The sequence below is a fragment of the Ranitomeya imitator genome, chromosome 6 (assembly GCF_032444005.1).
Source record: "Ranitomeya imitator isolate aRanImi1 chromosome 6, aRanImi1.pri, whole genome shotgun sequence".
Taxonomy (NCBI): Eukaryota; Metazoa; Chordata; class Amphibia; order Anura; family Dendrobatidae; genus Ranitomeya; species Ranitomeya imitator.
This window is the reverse complement of record NC_091287.1, coordinates 539,440,326-539,463,709: the sequence shown is the minus strand read 5'-3', so window position 1 is coordinate 539,463,709 and position 23,384 is coordinate 539,440,326.

Sequence of the window (23,384 nt, the reverse complement as noted above, 5' to 3'; positions counted from 1 at the left end):
TAATATAGGCTGGATGTGAGCTCTGTGTGTCTCCCAGTAATATAGGCTGGATGTGAGGTCTGTGTCTCTCCCAGTAATATAGGCTGGATGTGAAGTCTGTGTCTCTCTCCCAGTAATATAGGCTGGATGTGAGGTCTGCGTGTCTCTCCCAGTAATATAAGCTGGATGTGAGGTCTGTGTCTGTCTCCCAGTAATATAGGCTGGATGTGAGCTCTGTGTGTCTCTCCCAGTAATATAGGCTGGATGTGAGCTCTGTGTGTCTCTCCCAGTATTATAGACTGGATGTGAGGTCTGTGGGTCTCTCCCAGTAATATAGGCTGGATGTGAGGTCTGTGTGTCTCACCCAGTAATATAGGCTGGATGTGAGCTCTGTGTGTCTCTCCCAGTATTATAGACTGGATGTGAGGTCTGTGTGTCTCTCCCAGTAATATAGGCTGGATGTGAGGTCTGTGTGTCTCTCCCAGTAATATAGGCTGGATGTGAGCTCTGTGTGTCTCTCCCAGTAATATAGGCTGGATGTAAGGTCTGTGTGTCTCTCCCAGTAATATACGCTGGATGTGAGGTCTGTGTGTCTCTCCCAGAAATATAGGCTGGATGTGAGCTGTGTGTGTCTCTCCCAGTAATATAGGCTGGATGTGAGGTCTGTGTCTCTCCCAGTAATATAGGCTGGATGTGAGGTCTGTGTCTCTCTCCCAGTAATATAGGCTGGATGTGAGGTCTGCGTGTCTCTCCCAGTAATATAGGCTGGATGTGAGGTCTGTGTCTCTCTCCCAGTAATATAGGCTGGATGTGAGCTCTGTGTGTCTCTCCCAGTAATATAGGCTGGATGTGAGCTCTGTGTGTCTCTCCCAGTATTATAGACTGGATGTGAGGTCTGTGTGTCTCTCCCAGTAATATAGGCTGGATGTGAGGTCTGTGTGTCTCTCCCAGTAATATAGGCTGGATGTGAGCTCTGTGTGTCTCTCCCAGTATTATAGACTGGATGTGAGGTCTGTGTGTCTCTCCCAGTAATATAGGCTGGATGTGAGGTCTCTGTGTCTCTCCCAGTAATATACGCTGGATGTGAGCTCTGAGTCTTTCCCAGTAATATAGGCTGGATGTGAGCTCTGAGTCTTTCCCAGTAATATAGGCTGGATGTGAGCTCTGTGTGTCTCTCCCAGTATTATAGACTGGATGTGAGGTCTGTGTGTCTCTCCCCGTATTATAGGCTGGATGTGAGGTCTGTGTGTCTCTCCCAGTAATATAGGCTGGATGTGAGGTCTGTGTCTCTCCCAGTAATATAGGCTGGATGTGAGGTCTGTGTCTCTCTCCCAGTAATATAGGCTGGATGTGAGGTCTGCGTGTCTCTCCCAGTAATATAGGCTGGATGTGAGGTCTGTGTGTCTCCCAGTAATATAGGCTGGATGTGAGGTCTGTGTGTTTCTGTCAGTAATAAAGGCTGGAGGGTGAGGTCTGTGTGTCTCTCCCAGTAATATAGGGTGGATGTTATGCTTATGTCTCTCCCAGTAATATAGGCTGGATGTGAGCTCATTGTGTCTCTCCCAGTAATTTATGCAGGATATGAGCTGTGTGCATGTCTCCCAGAAATATAAACTGGATGTGAGCTATGTTTCTTTTCCATTAATATAGCCTGGATGTGACATCTGTGTGTCTCTGCCAGTAATATAGACTAAATATGAGATCGATGTGTCTTCTAGGATTATAGGCTGGTTGTGATCTCTGTCTATCCCAGTAATACAGGCTGGTTGTGAGCTGTGTGTGTCTCTCCCAGTAATATAGGCTGGATGGGAGGTCTGTGTCTCTCCCAGTAATATAGGCTGGATGTAAGGTCTGTGTGTCTCTCCCAGTTATATAGGCTGGATGTAAGGTCTGTGTGTCTCTCCCAGTAATATACGCTGGATGTGAGGTCTGTGTGTCTCTCCCAGAAATATAGGCTGGATGTGAGCTGTGTGTGTCTCTCCCAGTAATATAGGCTGGATGTGAGGTCTGTGTCTCTCCCAGTAATATAGGCTGGATGTGAGGTCTGTGTCTCTCTCCCAGTAATATAGGCTGGATGTGAGGTCTGCGTGTCTCTCCCAGTAATATAGGCTGGATGTGAGGTCCGTGTCTCTCTCCCAGTAATATAGGCTGGATGTGAGCTCTGTGTGTCTCTCCCAGTAATATACGCTGGATGTGAGGTCTGTGTGTCTCTCCCAGTAATATTGGCTGGATGTGAGGTCTGTGTGTCTCTTCCAGTAATAAAGGCTGGATGTGAGGTCTGTGTGTCTCTCCCAGTAATACAGGCTGAATGTGAGGTCTGTGTGTCTCTTTCAGTAATATAGGCTGGATGTGAGCTCTGTGTGTCTTTCCCAGTAATATAGACTGGATGTGAGGTCTGTGTGTCTCTCCCAGTAATATAGGGTGGATGTTATGCTCATGTCTCTCCCAGTAATATAGGCTAGATGTGAGGTCATTGTGTCTCTCCCAATCATTTATGCTGGATATGAGCTGTGTGTATGTCTCCCAGAAATATAAACTGGATGTGAGGTCTGTGTGTCTCTCCTAGTAATATAGGCTGGATGTGAGGTCCACGTTTCTCTCCTAGTAATATAGGCTGGATGTAAGGTCTGTGTGTCTCTTCCAGTAATATAGGCTGGATGTGAGCTCTGTGTGTCTCTTCCAGTAATATAGGCTGGATATAAGGTCTGTGTGTCTCTCTCAGTAATACAGGCTGGATGTGAGGTCTGTGTGTTTCTTCCAGTAATATAGGCTAGATGTGAGGTCTGTGTGTCTCCCAGTAATATAGGCTGGATGTGAGGTCTGTATCTCTCCCAGTAATATAGGCTGGATTTGAGTTCTGTATCTCTTCCAGTAATATAGTATGGATGTGAGGTCTATGTGTCTCTCCCAGTAATATAGGCTGGATGTGATGTCTGTGTGTCTCTCTCAGTAATATAGGCTGGATGTGAGGTCTGTGTCTCTCCCAGTAATATAGGCTGCATGTGAGGTCTGTGTGTTTCTGTCAGTAATAAAGGCTGGAGGGTGAGGTCTGTGTGTCTCTCCCAGTAATATAGGGTGGATGTTATGCTTATGTCTCTCCCAGTAATATAGGCTGGATGTGAGCTCATTGTGTCTCTCCCAGTAATTTATGCAGGATATGAGCTGTGTGCATGTCTCCCAGAAATATAAACTGGATGTGAGCTCTGTGTCTTTTCCATTAATATAGGCTGCATGTGATCTCTGTGTGTCTCTGCCACTAATATTGACTAAATATGAGATCGATGTGTCTTCTAGGATTGTAGGCTGGTTGTGATCTCTGTCTCTCCCAGTAATATAGGCTGGATGTGAGCTGTATGTGTATCTCCCAGTAATATAGGCTGGATGTGAGGTCTGTGTGTCTCTCCCAGTAATATAGGCTGGATGTGAGGTCTGTGTTTCCCTCCCAGTAATATATGCTGGATATGAGGTCTGTGTGTTTCTGTCAGCAATAACGGCTGGGGGGTGAGGTCTGTGTGTCTCTCCCAGTAATATAGGCTGGATGTTGTGCTCATGTCTCTCCCAGTAATATAGGCTGGATGTGAGCTGTGTATGTCTCCCAGTAATATAGGCTGGATGTGAGCTCTGTGTGTCTCTCCTAGTAATATAAGCTGGATGTGAGGTCGACATGTCTCTCCCAGTAATATAGGCTGGATGTAAGGTCTGTGTGTCTCTTCCAGTAATATAGGCTAGATGTAAGGTCTGTGTGTCTCTTCCAGTAATATAGGCTGGATGTGAGCTCTGTGTGTCTCTTCCAGTAATATAGGCAGGATGTAAGGTCTGTGTGTCTCTTCAAGTAATATAGGCTGGATGTAAGGTCTGTGTGTCTCTTCCAGTAATACAGGCTGGATGTGAGGTCTGTGTCTCTCCCAGTAATACAGGCTGGATGTGAGGTCTGTGTGTTTCTCCCAGTAATATAGGCTGGATGTGAAATCTGTGTGTCTCCCAGTAATATAGGCTGGATGTGAGGTCTGTATCTCTCCTAGTAATATAGGCTGGATGTGAGGTCTGTATCTCTTCCAGTAATAAAGTCTGGATGTGAGGTCTATGTGTCTCTCCCAGTAATATAGGCTGGATGTGAGGTCTGTGTGTCTCCCAGTAATATAGGCTGGATGTGAGCTCTGTGTGTCTCTCCCAGTAATATAGGCTGGATGTAAGGTCTGTGTGTCTCTCCCAGTAATATACGCTGGATGTGAGGTCTGTGTGTCTCTACCAGAAATATAGGCTGGATGTGAGCTGTGTGTGTCTCTCCCAGTAATATAGGCTGGATGTGAGGTCTGTGTCTCTCCCAGTAATATAGGCTGGATGTGAGGTCTGTGTCTCTCTCCCAGTAATATAGGCTGGATGTGAGGTCTGCGTGTCTCTCCCAGTTCTATAGGCTGGATGTGAGGTCTGTATCTCTCCTAGTAATATAGGCTGGATGTGAGGTCTGTATCTCTTCCAGTAATAAAGTCTGGATGTGAGGTCTATGTGTCTCTCCCAGTAATATAGGCTGGATGTGAGGTCTGTGTGTCTCCCAGTAATATAGGCTGGATGTGAGGTCTGTGTGTTTCTGTCAGTAATAAAGGCTGGAGGGTGAGGTCTGTGTGTCTCTCCCAGTAATATAGGGTGGATGTTATGCTTATATCTCTCCCAGTAATATAGGCTGGATGTGAGCTCATTGTGTCTCTCCCTGTAATTTATGCAGGATATGAGCTGTGTGCATGTCTCCCAGAAATATAAACTGGATGTGAGCTCTGTTTCTTTTCCATTAATATAGGCTGGATGTGACATCTGTGTGTCTCTGCCAGTAATATAGACTAAATATGAGATCGATGTGTCTTCTAGGATTATAGGCTGGTTGTGATCTCTGTCTCTCCCAGTAATACAGGCTGGTTGTGAGCTGTGTGTGTCTCTCCCAGTAATATAGGCTGGATGTGAGGTCTGTGTCTCTCCCAGTAATATAGGATGGATGTAAGGTCTGTGTGTCTCTCCCAGTAATATAGGCTGGATGTAAGGTCTGTGTGTCTCTCCCAGAAATATACGCTGGATGTGAGGTCTGTGTGTCTCTCCCAGAAATATAGGCTGGATGTGAGCTGTGTGTGTCTCTCCCAGTAATATAGGCTGGATGTGAGGTCTGTGTCTCTCTCCCAGTAATATAGGCTGGATGTGAGGTCTGCGTGTCTCTCCCAGTAATATAGGCTGGATGTGAGGTCTGTGTCTCTCTCCCAGGAATATAGGCTGGATGTGAGCTCTGTGTCTCTCTCCCAGTAATATAGGCTGGATGTGAGCTCTGTGTATCTCTCCCAGTATTATAGACTGGATGTGAGGTCTGTGTGTCTCTCCCAGTAATATAAGCTGGATGTGAGGTCTCTGTGTCTCTCCCAGTAATATAGGCTGGATGTGAGCTCTGTGTGTCTCTCCCATTATTATAGACTGGATGTGAGGTCTGTGTGTCTCTCCCAGTAATATAGGCTGGATGTGAGGTCTGTGTGTCTCTCCCAGTAATATACGCTGGATGTGAGCTCTGAGTCTTTCCCAGTAATATAGGCTGGATGTGAGCTCTGTGTGTCTCTCCCCGTATTATAGGCTGGATGTGAGGTCTGTGTGTCTCTCCCAGTAATATAGGCTGGATGTGAGGTCTGTGTGTCTCTCCCAGTATTATAGGCTGGATGTGAGCTCTGTGTGTCTCTCCCAGTATTATAGACTGGATGTGAGGTCTGTGTGTCTCTCCCAGTAATATAGGCTGGATGTGAGGTCTGTGTGTCTTTCCCAGTAATATACGCTGGATGTGAGATCTGAGTCTTTCCCAGTAATATAGGCTGGATGTGAGCTCTGAGTCTCCCCCAGTAATATAGGCTGGATGTGAGCTCTGTGTGTCTCCCAGTAATATAGGCTGGATGTGAGGTCTGTGTGTCTTTCCCAGAAATATAGGCTGGATGTGAGCTGTGTGTGTCTCTCCCAGTAATATAGGCTGGATGTGAGGTCTGTGTCTCTCCCAGTAATATAGGCTGGATGTGAAGTCTGTGTCTCTCTCCCAGTAATATAGGCTGGATCTGAGGTCTGCGTGTCTCTCCCAGTAATATAAGCTGGATGTGAGGTCTGTGTCTGTCTCCCAGTAATATAGGCTGGATGTGAGCTCTGTGTGTCTCTCCCAGTAATATAGGCTGGATGTGAGCTCTGTGTGTCTCTCCCAGTATTATAGACTGGATGTGAGGTCTGTGGGTCTCTCCCAGTAATATAGTCTGGATGTGAGGTCTGTGTGTCTCACCCAGTAATATAGGCTGGATGTGAGCTCTGTGTGTCTCTCCCAGTATTATAGACTGGATGTGAGGTCTGTGTGTCTCTCCCAGTAATATAGGCTGGATGTGAGGTCTGTGTCTCTCTCCCAGTAATATAGGCTGGATGTGAGCTCTGTGTGTCTCTCCCAGTAATATAGGCTGGATGTAAGGTCTGTGTGTCTCTCCCAGTAATATACGCTGGATGTGAGGTCTGTGTGTCTCTCCCAGAAATATAGGCTGGATGTGAGCTGTGTGTGCCTCTCCCAGTAATATAGGCTGGATGTGAGGTCTGTGTCTCTCCCAGTAATATAGGCTGGATGTGAGGTCTGTGTCTCTCTCCCAGTAATATAGGCTGGATGTGAGGTCTGCGTGTCTCTCCCAGTAATATAGGCTGGATGTGAGGTCTGTGTCTCTCTCCCAGGAATATAGGCTGGATGTGAGCTCTGTGTGTCTCTCCCAGTAATATAGGCTGGATGTGAGCTCTGTGTGTCTCTCCCAGTATTATAGACTGGATGTGAGGTCTGTGTGTCTCTCCCAGTAATATAGGCTGGATGTGAGGTCTGTGTGTCTCTCCCAGTAATATAGGCTGGATGTGAGCTCTGTGTGTCTCTCCCAGTATTATAGACTGGATGTGAGGTCTGTGTGTCTCTCCCAGTAATATAGGCTGGATGTGAGGTCTCTGTGTCTCTCCCAGTAATATACGCTGGATGTGAGCTCTGAGTCTTTCCCAGTAATATAGGCTGGATGTGAGCTCTGAGTCTTTCCCAGTAATATAGGCTGGATGTGAGCTCTGTGTGTCTCTCCCAGTATTATAGACTGGATGTGAGGTCTGTGTGTCTCTCCCCGTATTATAGGCTGGATGTGAGGTCTGTGTGTCTCTCCCAGTAATATAGGCTGGATGTGAGGTCTGTGTCTCTCCCAGTAATATAGGCTGGATGTGAGGTCTGTGTCTCTCTCCCAGTAATATAGGCTGGATGTGAGGTCTGTGTGTCTCTCCCAGTAATATAGGCTGGATGTGAGGTCTGTGTATCTCCCAGTAATATAGGCTGGATGTGAGGTCTGTGTGTTTCTGTCAGTAATAAAGGCTGGAGGGTGAGGTCTGTGTGTCTCTCCCAGTAATATAGGGTGGATGTTATGCTTATGTCTCTCCCAGTAATATAGGCTGGATGTGAGCTCATTGTGTCTCTCCCAGTAATTTATGCAGGATATGAGCTGTGTGCATGTCTCCCAGAAATATAAACTGGATGTGAGCTCTGTTTCTTTTCCATTAATATAGCCTGGATGTGACATCTGTGTGTCTCTGCCAGTAATATAGACTAAATATGAAAACGATGTGTCTTCTAGGATTATAGGCTGGTTGTGATCTCTGTCTCTCCCAGTAATACAGGCTGGTTGTGAGCTGTGTGTGTCTCTCCCAGTAATATAGGCTGGATGGGAGGTCTGTGTCTCTCCCAGTAATATAGGCTGGATGTAAGGTCTGTGTGTCTCTCCCAGTAATATAGGCTGGATGTAAGGTCTGTGTGTCTCTCCCAGTAATATACGCTGGATGTGAGGTCTGTGTGTCTCTCCCAGAAATATAGGCTGGATGTGAGGTCTGTGTCTCTCCCAGTAATATAGGCTGGATGTGAGGTCTGTGTCTCTCTCCCAGTAATATAGGCTGGATGTGAGGTCTGCGTGTCTCTCCCAGCAATATAGGCTGGATGTGAGGTCTGTGTCTCTCTCCCAGTAATATAGGCTGGATGTGAGCTCTGTGTGTCTCTCCCAGTAATATAGGCTGGATGTGAGGTCTGTGTGTCTCTCCCAGTAATATAGGCTGGATGTGAGGTCTGTGTGTCTCTTCCAGTAATAAAGGCTGGATGTGAGGTCTGTGTGTCTCTCCCAGTAATACAGGCTGAATGTGAGGTCTGTGTGTCTCTTTCAGTAATATAGGCTGGATGTGAGCTCTGTGTGTCTTTCCCAGTAATATAGACTGGATGTGAGGTCTGTGTGTCTCTCCCAGTAATATAGGGTGGATGTTATGCTCATGTCTCTCCCAGTAATATAGGCTAGATGTGAGGTCATTGTGTCTCTCCCAATCATTTATGCTGGATATGAGCTGTGTGTATGTCTCCCAGAAATATAAACTGGATGTGAGGTCTGTGTGTCTCTCCTAGTAATATAGGCTGGATGTGAGGTCCACGTGTCTCTCCTAGTAATATAGGCTGGATGTAAGGTCTGTGTGTCTCTTCCAGTAATATAGGCTGGATGTGAGCTCTGTGTGTCTCTTCCAGTAATATAGGCTGGATATAAGGTCTGTGTGTCTCTCTCAGTAATACAGGCTGGATGTGAGGTCTGTGTGTTTCTCCCAGTAATATAGGCTAGATGTGAGGTCTGTGTGTCTCCCAGTAATATAGGCTGGATGTGAGGTCTGTATCTCTCCCAGTAATATAGGCTGGATTTGAGTTCTGTATCTCTTCCAGTAATATAGTATGGATGTGAGGTCTATGTGTCTCTCCCAGTAATATAGGCTGGATGTGATGTCTGTGTGTCTCTCTCAGTAATATAGGCTGGATGTGAGGTCTGTGTCTCTCCCAGTAATATAGGCTGCATGTGAGGTCTGTGTGTTTCTGTCAGTAATAAAGGCTGGAGGGTGAGGTCTGTGTGTCTCTCCCAGTAATATAGGGTGGATGTTATGCTTATGTCTCTCCCAGTAATATAGGCTGGATGTGAGCTCATTGTGTCTCTCCCAGTAATTTATGCAGGATATGAGCTGTGTGCATGTCTCCCAGAAATATAAACTGGATGTGAGCTCTGTGTCTTTTCCATTAATATAGGCTGCATGTGATCTCTGTGTGTCTCTGCCACTAATATAGACTAAATATGAGATCGATGTGTCTTCTAGGATTATAGGCTGGTTGTGATCTCTGTCTCTCCCAGTAATATAGGCTGGATGTGAGCTGTATGTGTATCTCCCAGTAATATAGGCTGGATGTGAGGTCTGTGTGTCTCTCCCAGTAATATAGGCTGGATGTGAGGTCTGTGTTTCCCTCCCAGTAATATATGCTGGATATGAGGTCTGTGTGTTTCTGTCAGCAATAACAGCTGGGGGGTGAGGTCTGTGTGTCTCTCCCAGTAATATAGGGTGGATGTTGTGCTCATGTCTCTCCCAGTAATATAGGCTGGATGTGAGCTGTGTATGTCTCCCAGTAATATAGGCTGGATGTGAGCTCTGTGTGTCTCTCCTAGTAATATAAGCTGGATGTGAGGTCGACATGTCTCTCCCAGTAATATAGGCTGGATGTAAGGTCTGTGTGTCTCTTCCAGTAATATAGGCTAGATGTAAGGTCTGTGTGTCTCTTCCAGTAATATAGGCTGGATGTGAGCTCTGTGTGTCTCTTCCAGTAATATAGGCAGGATGTAAGGTCTGTGTGTCTCTTCAAGTAATATAGGCTGGATGTAAGGTATGTGTTTCTCTTCCAGTAATACAGGCTGGATGTGAGGTCTGTGTCTCTCCCAGTAATACAGGCTGGATGTGAGGTCTGTGTGTTTCTCCCAGTAATATAGGCTGGATGTGAAATCTGTGTGTCTCCCAGTAATATAGGCTGGATGTGAGGTCTGTATCTCTCCTAGTAATATAGGCTGGATGTGAGGTCTGTATCTCTTCCAGTAATAAAGTCTGGATGTGAGGTCTATGTGTCTCTCCCAGTAATATAGGCTGGATGTGAGGTCTGTGTGTCTCCCAGTAATATAGGCTGGATGTGAGCTCTGTGTGTCTCTCCCAGTAATATAGGCTGGATGTAAGGTCTGTGTGTCTCTCCCAGTAATATACGCTGGATGTGAGGTCTGTGTGTCTCTCCCAGAAATATAGGCTGGATGTGAGCTGTGTGTGTCTCTCCCAGTAATATAGGCTGGATGTGAGGTCTGTGTCTCTCCCAGTAATATAGGCTGGATGTGAGGTCTGTGTCTCTCTCCCAGTAATATAGGCTGGATGTGAGGTCTGCGTGTCTCTCCCAGTAATATAGGCTGGATGTGAGGTCTGTGTCTCTCTCCCAGTAATATAGGCTGGATGTGAGCTCTGTGTGTCTCTCCCAGTAATATAGGCTGGATGTGAGCTCTGTGTGTCTCTCCCAGTATTATAGACTGGATGTGAGGTCTGTGTGTCTCTCCCAGTAACATAGGCTGGATGTGAGGTCTGTGTGTCTCTCCCAGTAATATAGGCTGGATGTGAGCTCTGTGTGTCTCTCCCAGTATTATAGACTGGATGTGAGGTCTGTGTGTCTCTCCCAGTAATATAGGCTGGATGTGAGGTCTCTGTGTCTCTCCCAGTAATATACGCTGGATGTGAGCTCTGAGTCTTTCCCAGTAATATAGGCTGGATGTGAGCTCTGAGTCTTTCCCAGTAATATAGGCTGGATGTGAGCTCTGTGTGTCTCTCCCAGTATTATAGACTGGATGTGAGGTCTGTGTGTCTCTCCCCGTATTATAGGCTGGATGTGAGGTCTGTGTGTCTCTCCCAGTAATATAGGCTGGATGTGAGGTCTGTGTCTCTCCCAGTAATATAGGCTGGATGTGAGGTCTGTGTCTCTCTCCCAGTAATATAGGCTGGATGTGAGGTCTGCGTGTCTCTCCCAGTAATATAGGCTGGATGTGAGGTCTGTGTGTCTCCCAGTAATATAGGCTGGATGTGAGGTCTGTGTGTTTCTGTCAGTAATAAAGGCTGGAGGGTGAGGTCTGTGTGTCTCTCCCAGTATTATAGGGTGGATGTTATGTTTATGTCTCTCCCAGTAATATAGGCTGGATGTGAGCTCATTGTGTCTCTCCCAGTAATTTATGCAGGATATGAGCTGTGTGCATGTCTCCCAGAAATATAAACTGGATGTGAGCTCTGTTTCTTTTCCATTAATATAGGCTGGATGTGACATCTGTGTGTCTCTGCCAGTAATATAGACTAAATATGAGATCGATGTGTCTTCTAGGATTATAGGCTGGTTGTGATCTCTGTCTCTCCCAGTAATACAGGCTGGTTGTGAGCTGTGTTTGTCTCTCCCAGTAATATAGGCTGGATGGGAGGTCTGTGTCTCTCCCAGTAATATAGGCTGGATGTAAGGTCTGTGTGTCTCTCCCAGTAATATAGGCTGGATTTAAGGTCTGTGTGTCTCTCCCAGTAATATACACTGGATGTGAGGTCTGTGTGTCTCTCCCAGTAATATAGGCTGGATGTGAGCTCTGTGTGTCTCTCCCAGTATTATAGACTGGATGTGAGGTCTGTGTCTCTCTCCCAGTAATATAGGCTGGATGTGAGGTCTGTGTGTCTCTCCCAGTAATATACGCTGGATGTGAGCTCTGAGTCTTTCCCAGTAATATAGGCTGGATGTGAGCTCTGTGTGTCTCTCCCCGTATTATAGGCTGGATGTGAGGTCTGTGTGTCTCTCCCAGTAATATAGGCTGGATGTGAGGTCTGTGTGTCTCTCCCAGTATTATAGGCTGGATGTGAGCTCTGTGTGTCTCTCCCAGTATTATAGACTGGATGTGAGGTCTGTGTGTCTCTCCCAGTAATATAGGCTGGATGTGAGGTCTGTGTGTCTCTCCCAGTAATATATGCTGGATGTGAGCTCTGAGTCTTTCCCAGTAATATAGGCTGGATGTGAGCTCTGAGTCTCCCCCAGTAATATAGGCTGGATGTGAGCTCTGTGTGTCTCCCAGTAATATAGGCTGGATGTGAGGTCTGTGTGTCTCTCCCAGAAATATAGGCTGGATGTGAACTCTGTGTGTCTCTCCCCGTATTATAGGCTGGATGTGAGGTCTTTGTGTCTCTCCCAGTAATATAGGCTGGATGTGAGGTCTGTGTGTCTCTCCCAGTATTATAGGCTGGATGTGAGCTCTGTGTGTCTCTCCCAGTATTATAGACTGGATGTGAGGTCTGTGTGTCTCCCAGTAATATAGGCTGGATGTGAGGTCTGTGTCTCTCTCCCAGTAATATAGGCTGGATGTGAGGTCTGCGTGTCTCTCCCAGTAATATAGGCTGGATTTGAGGTCTGTGTCTCTCTCCCAGTAATATAGGCTGGATGAGAGCTCTGTGTGTCTCTCCCAGTAATATAGGCTGGATGTGAGGTCTGTGTGTCTCTCCCAGTAATATACGCTGGATGTGAGCTCTGAGTCTTTCCCAGTAATATAGGCTGGATGTGAGCTCTGTGTGTCTCCCAGTAATATAGGCTGGATGTGAGGTCTGTGTGTCTCTCCCAGAAATATAGGCTGGATATGAGCTGTGTGTGTCTCTCCCAGTAATATAGGCTGGATGTGAGGTCTGTGTCTCTCCCAGTAATATAGGCTGGATGTGAGGTCTGTGTCTCTCTCCCAGTAATATAGGCTGGATGTGAGGTCTGCGTGTCTCTCCCAGTAATATAAGCTGGATGTGAGGTCTGTGTCTGTCTCCCAGTAATATAGGCTGGATGTGAGCTCTGTGTGTCTCTCCCAGTAATATAGGCTGGATGTGAGCTCTGTGTGTCTCTCCCAGTATTATAGACTGGATGTGAGGTCTGTGGGTCTCTCCCAGTAATATAGGCTGGATGTGAGGTCTGTGTGTCTCACCCAGTAATATAGGCTGGATGTGAGCTCTGTGTGTCTCTCCCAGTATTATAGACTGGATGTGAGGTCTGTGTCTCTCTCCCAGTAATATAGGCTGGATGTGAGGTCTGTGTGTCTCTCCCAGTAATATACGCTGGATGTGAGCTATGAGTCTTTCCCAGTAATATAGGCTGGATGTGAGCTCTGTGTGTCTCTCCCCGTATTATAGGCTGGATGTGAGGTCTGTGTGTCTCTCCCAGTAATATAGGCTGGATGTGAGGTCTGTGTGTCTCTCCCAGTATTATAGGCTGGATGTGAGCTCTGTGTGTCTCTCCCAGTATTATAGACTGGATGTGAGGTCTGTGTGTCTCTCCCAGTAATATAGGCTGGATGTGAGGTCTGTGTGTCTCTCCCAGTAATATATGCTGGATGTGAGCTCTGAGTCTTTCCCAGTAATATAGGCTGGATGTGAGCTCTGAGTCTCCCCCAGTAATATAGGCTGGATGTGAGCTCTGTGTGTCTCCCAGTAATATAGGCTGGATGTGAGGTCTGTGTGTCTCTCCCAGAAATATAGGCTGGATGTGAACTCTGTGTGTCTCTCCCCGTATTATAGGCTGGATGTGAGGTCTTTGTGTCTCTCCCAGTAATATAGGCTGGATGTGAGGTCTGTGTGTCTCTCCCAGTATTATAGGCTGGATGTGAGCTCTGTGTGTCTCTCCCAGTATTATAGACTGGATGTGAGGTCTGTGTGTCTCCCAGTAATATAGGCTGGATGTGAGGTCTGTGTCTCTCTCCCAGTAATATAGGCTGGATGTGAGGTCTGCGTGTCTCTCCCAGTAATATAGGCTGGATGTGAGGTCTGTGTCTCTCTCCCAGTAATATAGGCTGGATGAGAGCTCTGTGTGTCTCTCCCAGTAATATAGGCTGGATGTGAGGTCTGTGTGTCTCTCCCAGTAATATACGCTGGATGTGAGCTCTGAGTCTTTCCCAGTAATATAGGCTGGATGTGAGCTCTGTGTGTCTCCCAGTAATATAGGCTGGATGTGAGGTCTGTGTGTCTCTCCCAGAAATATAGGCTGGATATGAGCTGTGTGTGTCTCTCCCAGTAATATAGGCTGGATGTGAGGTCTGTGTCTCTCCCAGTAATATAGGCTGGATGTGAGGTCTGTGTCTCTCTCCCAGTAATATAGGCTGGATGTGAGGTCTGCGTGTCTCTCCCAGTAATATAAGCTGGATGTGAGGTCTGTGTCTGTCTCCCAGTAATATAGGCTGGATGTGAGCTCTGTGTGTCTCTCCCAGTAATATAGGCTGGATGTGAGCTCTGTGTGTCTCTCCCAGTATTATAGACTGGATGTGAGGTCTGTGGGTCTCTCCCAGTAATATAGGCTGGATGTGAGGTCTGTGTGTCTCACCCAGTAATATAGGCTGGATGTGAGCTCTGTGTGTCTCTCCCAGTATTATAGACTGGATGTGAGGTCTGTGTGTCTCTCCCAGTAATATAGGCTGGATGTGAGGTCTGTGTGTCTCTCCCAGTAATATAGGCTGGATGTGAGCTCTGTGTGTCTCTCCCAGTAATATAGGCTGGATGTAAGGTCTGTGTGTCTCTCCCAGTAATATACGCTGGATGTGAGGTCTGTGTGTCTCTCCCAGTAATATAGGCTGGATGTGAGGTCTGTGTCTCTCTCCCAGTAATATAGGCTGGATGTGAGGTCTGCGTGTCTCTCCCAGTAATATAGGCTGGATGTGAGGTCTGTGTCTCTCTCCCAGTAATATAGGCTGGATGTGAGGTCTGTGTGTCTCTCCCAGTAATGTAGGCTGGATGTGAGCTCTGTGTGTCTCTCCCAGTATTATAGACTGGATGTGAGGTCTGTGTGTCTCTCCCAGTAATATAGGCTGGATGTGAGTTCTCTGTGTATCTCCCAGTAATATACGCTGGATGTGAGCTCTGAGTCTTTCCCAGTAATATAGGCTGGATGTGAGCTCTGAGTCTTTCCCAGTAATATAGGCTGGATGTGAGCTCTGTGTGTCTCTCCCAGTATTATAGACTGGATGTGAGGTCTGTGTGTCTCTCCCAGTAATATAGGCTGGATGTGAGGTCTGTGTGTCTCTCCCCGTATTATAGGCTGGATGTGAGGTCTGTGTGTCTCTCCCAGTAATATAGGCTGGATGTGAGCTGTGTGTGTCTCTCCCAGTAATATAGGCTGGATGTGAGGTCTGTGTCTCTCCCAGTAATATAGGCTGGATGTGAGGTTTGTGTCTCTCTCCCAGTATTATAGACTGGATGTGAGGTCTGTGTGTCTCTCCCAGTAATATAGGCTGGATGTAAGGTCTGTGTGTCTCTCCCAGTAATATAGGCTGGATGTGAGCTCTGTGTGTCTCTCCCAGTATTATAGACTGGATGTGAGGTCTGTGTGTCTCTCCCAGTAATATAGGCTGGATGTGAGGTCTCTGTGTCTCTCCCAGTAATATACGCTGGATGTGAGCTCTGAGTCTTTCCCAGTAATATAGGCTGGATGTGAGCTCTGAGTCTTTCCCAGTAATATAGGCTGGATGTGAGCTCTGTGTGTCTCTCCCAGTATTATAGACTGGATGTGAGGTCTGTGTGTCTCTCCCAGTAATATTGGCTGGATGTGAGGTCTGTGTGTCTCTCCCCGTATTATAGGCTGGATGTGAGGTCTGTGTGTCTCTCCCAGTAATATAGGCTGGATGTGAGGTCTGTGTGTCTCTCCCAGTATTATAGGCTGGATGTGAGCTCTGTGTGTCTCTCCCAGTATTATAGACTGGATGTGAGGTCTGTGTGTCTCTACCAGTAATATAGGCTGGATGTGAGGTCTGTGTGTCTCTCCCAGTAATATACGCTGGATGTGAGCTCTGAGTCTTTCCCAGTAATATAGGCTGGATGTGAGCTCTGAGTCTCTCCCAGTAATATAGGCTGGATGTGAGCTCTGTGAGTCTCCCAGTAGTATAGGCTTGATGTGAGGTCTGTGTGTCTCTCCCAGAAATATAGGCTGGATGTGAGCTGTGTGTGTCTCTCCCAGTAATATAGGCTGGATGTGAGGTCTGTGTCTCTCCCAGTAATATAGGCTGGATGTGAGGTCTGTGTCTCTCTCCCAGAAATATAGGCTGGATGTGAGGTCTGCGTGTCTCTCCCAGTAATATAGGCTGGATGTGAGGTCTGTGTCTCTCTCCCAGTAATATAGGCTGGATGTGAGCTCTTTGTGTCTCTCCCAGTAATATAGGCTGGATGTGAGCTCTGTGTGTCTCTCCCAGTATTATAGACTGGATGTGAGGTCTGTGGGTCTCTCCCAGTAATATAGGCTGGATGTGAGGTCTGTGTGTCTCTCCCAGTAATATAGGCTGGATGTGAGCTCTGTGTGTCTCTCCCAGTATTATAGACTGGATGTGAGGTCTGTGTGTCTCTCCCAGTAATATAGGCTGGATGTGAGGTCTGTGTGTCTCTCCCAGTAATATACGCTGGATGTGAGCTCTGAGTCTTTCCCAGTAATATAGGCTGGATGTGAGGTCTATGTGTCTCTCCCAGTAATATACGCTGGATGTGAGCTCTTAGTCTTTCCCAGTAATATAGGCTGGATGTGAGCTCTGAGTCTTTCCCAGTAATATAGGCTGGATGTGAGCTCTGTGTGTCTCTCCCAATATTATAGACTGGATGTGAAGTCTGTGTGTCTCTCCCAGTAATATAGGCTGGATGTGAGGTCTGTGTGTCTCTCCCAGTATTATAGGCTGGATGTGAGGTCTGTGTGTCTCTCCCAGTAATATAGGCTGGATGTGAGGTCTGTGTGTCTCTCCCAGTATTATAGGCTGGATGTGAGCTATGTGTGTCTCTCCCAGTATTATAGACTGGATGTGAGGTCTGTGTGTCTCTCCCAGTAATATACGCTGGATGTGAGGTCTGTGTGTCTCTCCCAGTAATATAGGCCGGATGTGAGGTCTGTGTGTCTCTCCCAGTATTATAGGCTGGATGTGAGCTATGTGTGTCTCTCCCAGTATTATAGACTGGATGTGAGGTCTGTGTGTCTCTCCCAGTAATATACGCTGGATGTGAGGTCTGTGTGTCTCTCCCAGTAATATAGGCCGGATGTGAGGTCTGTGTGTCTCTCCCAGTATTATAGACTGGATGTGAAGTCTGTGTGTCTCTCCCAGTAATATAGGCTGGATGTGAGGTCTGTGTGTCTCTCCCAGTATTATAGGCTGGATGTGAGGTCTGTGTGTCTCTCCCAGTAATATAGGCTGGATGTGAGGTCTGTGTGTCTCTCCCAGTATTATAGGCTGGATGTGAGCTCTTTGTGTCTCTCCCAGTATTATAGACTGGATGTGAGGTCTGTGTGTCTCTCCCAGTAATATACGCTGGATGCGAGGTCTGTGTGTCTCTCCCAGTAATATAGGCTGGATGTGAGCTCTGTGTGTCTCTCCCAGTATTATAGACTGGATGTGAGCTCTGTGTGTCTCTCCCAGTAATATAGGCTGGATGTGAGCTCTGAGTCTTTCCCAGTAATATAGGCTGCATGTGAGGTCTTTGTGTACCAAGAGTGATGTCTTTATTACCTCATACTGTATATCAGCACAACGTCTATCCTTAACTTATTTCCTCTTCAGATGCTTTTCTCCTGATCTATAACTTGTTTTCTGCCAGACAGGAGATACTTTCTCTCCTCTCCACAAACTATCTGGGTACAGCCCCCTCCTACTTTCTGTTAACAACGAGAGCCGAAATTATGCCCAATTTGCGACAATTTTTCAGGTTACCCAGCTGCATTTAAACTGCAAGATAATCATGAATGAATTTTGTTAAAAATGTTCGTTCACGATTATCTTCAAGTGTAAGCACGGTGCCGATCACCTGATACATGAGTCAAATGTTCGTTCATAGGGTGAAGTGATCTTTTGCGCAGTGCAAAAATTCATCGTTCTTAGCGGTGCATCATCCTGTGTCAACAGGACTCTCGCGACTGAGAACCATGGCAGCCTTATTGGCTTTGGAGTTTGGACTGCAAGTCATTTAAACAACTGCCGATCGGTAAAAGTTTTTCCGATCGGCGGTCATATCATGCCACCATATAAAAGGGCCCTTGCTGATTTACAGACACTTTTCAGAAGCAAAACACAACTTTTAAATAAGACTATTTAGAAAGTTTCTTACATTTGTATTTAGGAGAGAAATGAGTGATGACAAAATTGTGTGTAATGGTGCAGAAAGACTCATCGTTGGCCGAGAGCTGTTGGTCAAATACTTGTTCTCCTGACAGATGTCCTTCTCTAAGTTCAGGATGGGGAATAAGGTGATGCCGGGAAGCAATCGATCAGACAAGGAAATCCAACAACCTGAGCCTTCTTATCCTGACAATGTAGGAAAATGATGACACCCCCCACACAGAGTAAATGGTCGGCCTTCTCTGTCCAATGTTGACTTTTTACGAGGCCATACAATAGTTTGTTCAGCTGCATCTTTTGCCTATCTATGTCTATTTCCATCATCAGTTTCCATTGCTCACAGCCTCGGAGGTTGTTACATCACATACAAGATCCATTGGTCACCTCGGGTCATGGGGGTAAATGGCACAGAGGACAGAGGTCACAGAGGATCCAAGAACAAGCAAATGCCCTTTGGGGGCCATCTATCACTGTGTCATCATCTATCTTGGTCCTACAGGGATTATTGATGAAGTTTTAGTTGCTTAACCGGTTCCTTCCAAGGGTCAGAGATGGGTCAGAGAAAGGACGAGAGACTCTGGGAAACATAAGATCCATGTTACATCTTATTAAGTAATATAACCTCTAGGTTGTGCCATATATATTCGGGCAACGGGCGATCTATCTTTGTCTATTCCATCTTTATAGGAGCACTCTAGCCAAAACTGATATATACAAGGGGAGAATTATTAAATCGTATTCAAGTGGCACCCCTGTGGAAGCCGACGCAAAACGCGCGTTGGGGCTGATGGTGCGTCATCCTTTACTTCACAATATGGGTAAGAACCTTGGGGGACATGGTGGAGTCTGAATATATTAGCTTTGATTTGTTTTCAGGCACAGGCATACTATGAATCATTCATACCTCCTTCACTAACTTCCATTTTCTCTGAGGTTTATATAAGCACTAAGCACTTTACTGTCATGGATAAAATGTCCATGTGATGTAATATGGCTGTACATGCCGCTCGCTACCTGATCTTGTCTATGTATTGTCTCTATCTATACCTTTGTGTACATTACACTTTGGACCTATTGCTCCATTCCTTCTTGTATTGCTCATCTATAATATAACGCTCGGAGCGTCACTCTGTCCAAAGCCTTTATAGACTGCGCAAATGCAAGCGCCGGCGCAGACTGGACCCCACAGAGTGACGCAGCGCAGGAGATCGCGGTATGCGTAAGCACTGAACGCACACCGCTATTTCCAACGGAGAAGCAGGGACCGACAGGAGGGTGAGTATGCTATATTCACCTGTCCCGTTCCAGCGCTGCGTGCCGCTCCATCTTCCGGGTCCTCTGCCTGTGACGTTCAGCTCAGAGGGCGCGATGACGCGCTTAATGCGCGCTGCCCTCTGACTGAACAGTCACAGCCAGAGGACCTGGAAGATGGAGCGGCGAGCAGCGCTGGATCAGGGCCAGGTGAATATAGCAAGTGTCGGGGGCCTGAGCGAGCGGCGATACCGGCACCTGACCCCCACAGCGCGCTGGTGTCCCCGCCTGCTCAAGCCCCCCAGCACTCGGCGCCCAGCAACGATAGGTGAGTATGTTATTTTTTTTTTATATATCGCAGCAGCATATGGGGCATATAATACTATGGAGCATCTTATGGCCATCAACATTTATGGAGCAGCATACGGGGCATAAAATATGGAGCATCTTATGGGGGCCATCAACCATAATGGAGCAGCATACGGGGCATATACTATGGAGCATCTTATGGGGGCCATCAACCATAATGGAGCAGTATACGGTGCATATACTATGGAGCATCTTATGGGGCCATCAACCATAATGGAGCAGCATATGGGGCATATACTATGGAGCATCTTATGGGGGCCATCAACCTTTATGGAGCAGCGTATGGGGCATATGGATGGGAGCAGCAAATTACAGAACGGGGCGCAGGATGGGAGCAGCACATGACAGAACGGGGGCGCAAGATGGTAGCAGCACATGACAAGATTAGGGCGCAGGATGGAAGCAACACTGTTGTGAATTCTGTTGTCGAGCTCCCTCCTGTGGTCGTGAATGGTACTTCGGTGAGTTCTGTCCGTGGGCTCCCTCTGGAGGCTGTGAGTGGAGCTGCTGCTTCTGAGGTTCCTTACACAGGTGACGGGGTTTATCCTTTGGTTGGCTGCTCTATTTAACTCCACTTAGATCGTTACTCCATGCCAGCTGTCAATGTTTCTGCATTGCTTCAGTTCGCTCTTGGATCTTTCTGAGACCTGTCTCTTCCTGCAAGAAGCTAAGTCCCCGTTTGTTATTTTTTGTTCATGGTTTTCTAGTCCAGCTTGCTTTCATTATTTTGTCTTGCTAGCTGGAAGCTCTGGGATGCAGGGTGGCGCCTCCGCACCGTGAGTCGGTGCGGGGGTCTTTTTGCACACTCTGCGTGGTCTTTTGTAGTTTTTGTGCTGACCGCAAAGATACCTTTCCTATCCTCTGTCTATTTAGTTAGTCTGGCCTCCCTGTGCTAAAACCTGTTTCATTTCTGTGTTTGTGACTTTCATCTTAACTCACAGTCATTATATGTGGGGGGCTGCCTTTTCCTTTGGGGAATTTCTCTGAGGCAAGGTAGGCTTTACTTTCTTTCTCTAGGGCTATCTAGTTCTTAGGCTGTGACGAGGCGCCTAGGGAGCGTCAGGAGCGCTCCACGGCTATTTCTAGTGTGTGTGATAGGATTAGGGATTGCGGTCAGCAGAGCTCCCACATCCCAGAGCTTGTGCTGTTTGAGGTTTAACTATCAGGTCATTCCTGGTGCTCCTAACCACCAGGTCATAACACAACACATACCAGGATGGAGACCATATACCAATATAAATGCTCGCCACCCGGGCATAGAACGGGTTCAATATCTAGTATTTATAATATGTGTGAATGACAACACTCCTGTGTACATTCAAAGGCAGTAAAGTCTTGTTCAGCGCCCCCCAAAAACAAGCCCATAGCATTATCCTCCTCCACCATCTGTACAGAGGGCACAATGCAGTCAGGGGGTAATGTCCTCCCGGGGTCACCAAACCCAGACTAATCCATCAGTCACCAGATAGAGAAGTGTGATCCATCACTGCACAGAACATGTCTCTTCCAGAGTCCAGTGATGGCGGCTTTACACCACTCCATCCGACGCTCGGCATTGTGCTTGGTGATGCAAGGCTGCATGCAGCTGCTCGGCCATGAAGCTCCCAGTGGGGGTGCAGTGTTTGTGCTGATGTTAAACCAGAGGAGGTCTGGACTCTGCCGTTATGGGGTCAGCAGAGCGTTGATGATGTTTCTGCCCTTTGCTCCTCAGCACTCTGCCCCCCGCTCTGTAACGTTACGGGGTCTCCACTTCATGGCTGAGCTGCTGCAGTTTCTTCTTCTTCTCTGTAATATCACTCACAGGTGATGGGGGAAGATTTAGGGGGAAGAAATGTCATGAATGGAATTTTTACCCAGGTGGCTCCTATTACAGGACCGCACTGGTATCAATAAGCTCAGTTTGCACCACCGGCACATGGCAGTAAAGGCTGATGGCATGGCGGGGGGCCAGAGGTTATACACGGGGAGCAAGGGGCTGAATGTTATACACCAGGAGCAATGGCTCCAGATGCAATATATTGGAGATACGGGGCCGGATATTATACACCCGGGTCAGCAGGGCTGAATGTTACACACCAGGGGGCAATGGGGCTGGATGTTAGGATGTTATCCACTGGGGGGGCAGTTGATAGAGCCGGATGTTATACACTGGGGGCAATGGGACTGGATATTAGGATGTTATATACTGGGGGGGGGGCAGTTGATGGAGCTGGATGTTATACACTGGGGGCAATGGGGCTGGATGTTAGGATGTTATACACCGGGGGGGCGGTTGATGGCACCGGATGTTATACACTGGGGGTCAATAGCTTCAGATGCAATATATTGGAGATATGGGGCCAGATATTATACACCCGGGTCATCAGGGCTGAATGTTATACACTGGGGGTCAATGGGGCTGGATGTTAGGATGTTATTCACCGGGGGGGCGGTTGATGGAGCCAGATGTTATACACTGGGGGTCAATGGGGCTGGATGTTAGGATGTTATACACTGGGGGGCGGTTGATGGAGCCAGATGTTATACACTGGGGGCAACGGGGCTGGATGATAGGATGTTATACATCGGTGGGGCGGTTGATGGCGCTGGATGTTATACACCAGGGGCAATGGCTCCAGAGGCAATATATTGGAGATATGGGGCCAGATATTATACACCCGGGTCATCAGGGCTGAATGTTATACACTGGGGGCAATGGGGCTGGATGTTAGGATGTTATACACTGGGGAAGGGGGGGCGGTTGATGGAGCCGGATGTTATACACCAGGGGCAATGGCTCCAGAGGCAATATATTGGAGATATGGGGCTGAATATATTAGAGCAGGGCTGAAGGTCATACACCGGGGGGCAATGGGGCTGGATGTTAGGATGTTATACACAAGGGGTGTTGAAGGAGCTGGATGTTATACACTGGGGACAATGGAGAGAATTTTAATATAGAAAAACAAAAGAATAGGTAAAGGATATTTTAATATTGCAATAAAATAATGGAAAAAAAATAACCTTTGCTCCTGAATGACTAAACAAAATGGTTAACTGTCACATAAAAAAAAAATCAAATATAAAATCTTTCTAATCCATTTTATTGGAGGATTCTGAGTGTTTGTGCGGCTCATTGTCTGCTCCGTCTTGTGAGCGGGTTATTGTCGTTGCATGGTTAATGATTAGCCCGGGTCTCGGCCTCACGCTCCTATAATAATGTATTCCCACAGGCCGCTCTGTAATTGCCCTATTTTTATCAGTTCTTAATAAGTAACCGAGACGTAAGAAAACAAATCCACCTGTCTCCGGCATACCGACAGCCCCGGCGCAGGATGAAAACCCGCAGACCTGATGCTTTTCACAGCCGAGGATTTTCCACTCATTTCTCAATTGTTTAGGAGCTGACACATTTCTTCTCTTGAAAAACATCGGGGTAACAGAGGAATTCTGCAAAGGGGTCGTCCACTTCACCGACAACTCCTTCTTAAATTCTGTATTCCCCATTTTAAAATACAAATAACAGATCCTCACCTCCGCTGTGCTAATGAAGTCGGCGCCGGGTCTTCCACAGTACGGTGTAATGGTGAAAAAAAATGCAATTCTGCCATGTTTTTGTTGTTTTATTTCTATGGTATTTATTCTGCAATAAAAAAAAGACCCAATAATATGATTATACTGGTCAGTACTAAAACTTTTTGATACCAAAATTTTGACCTTTGTAAAAAAAAAAAAAAAAGAAAGAAAAAACAGCAACAGCATCTACATTATAAAAACTGCAGCAATTTGAGCTAGCTC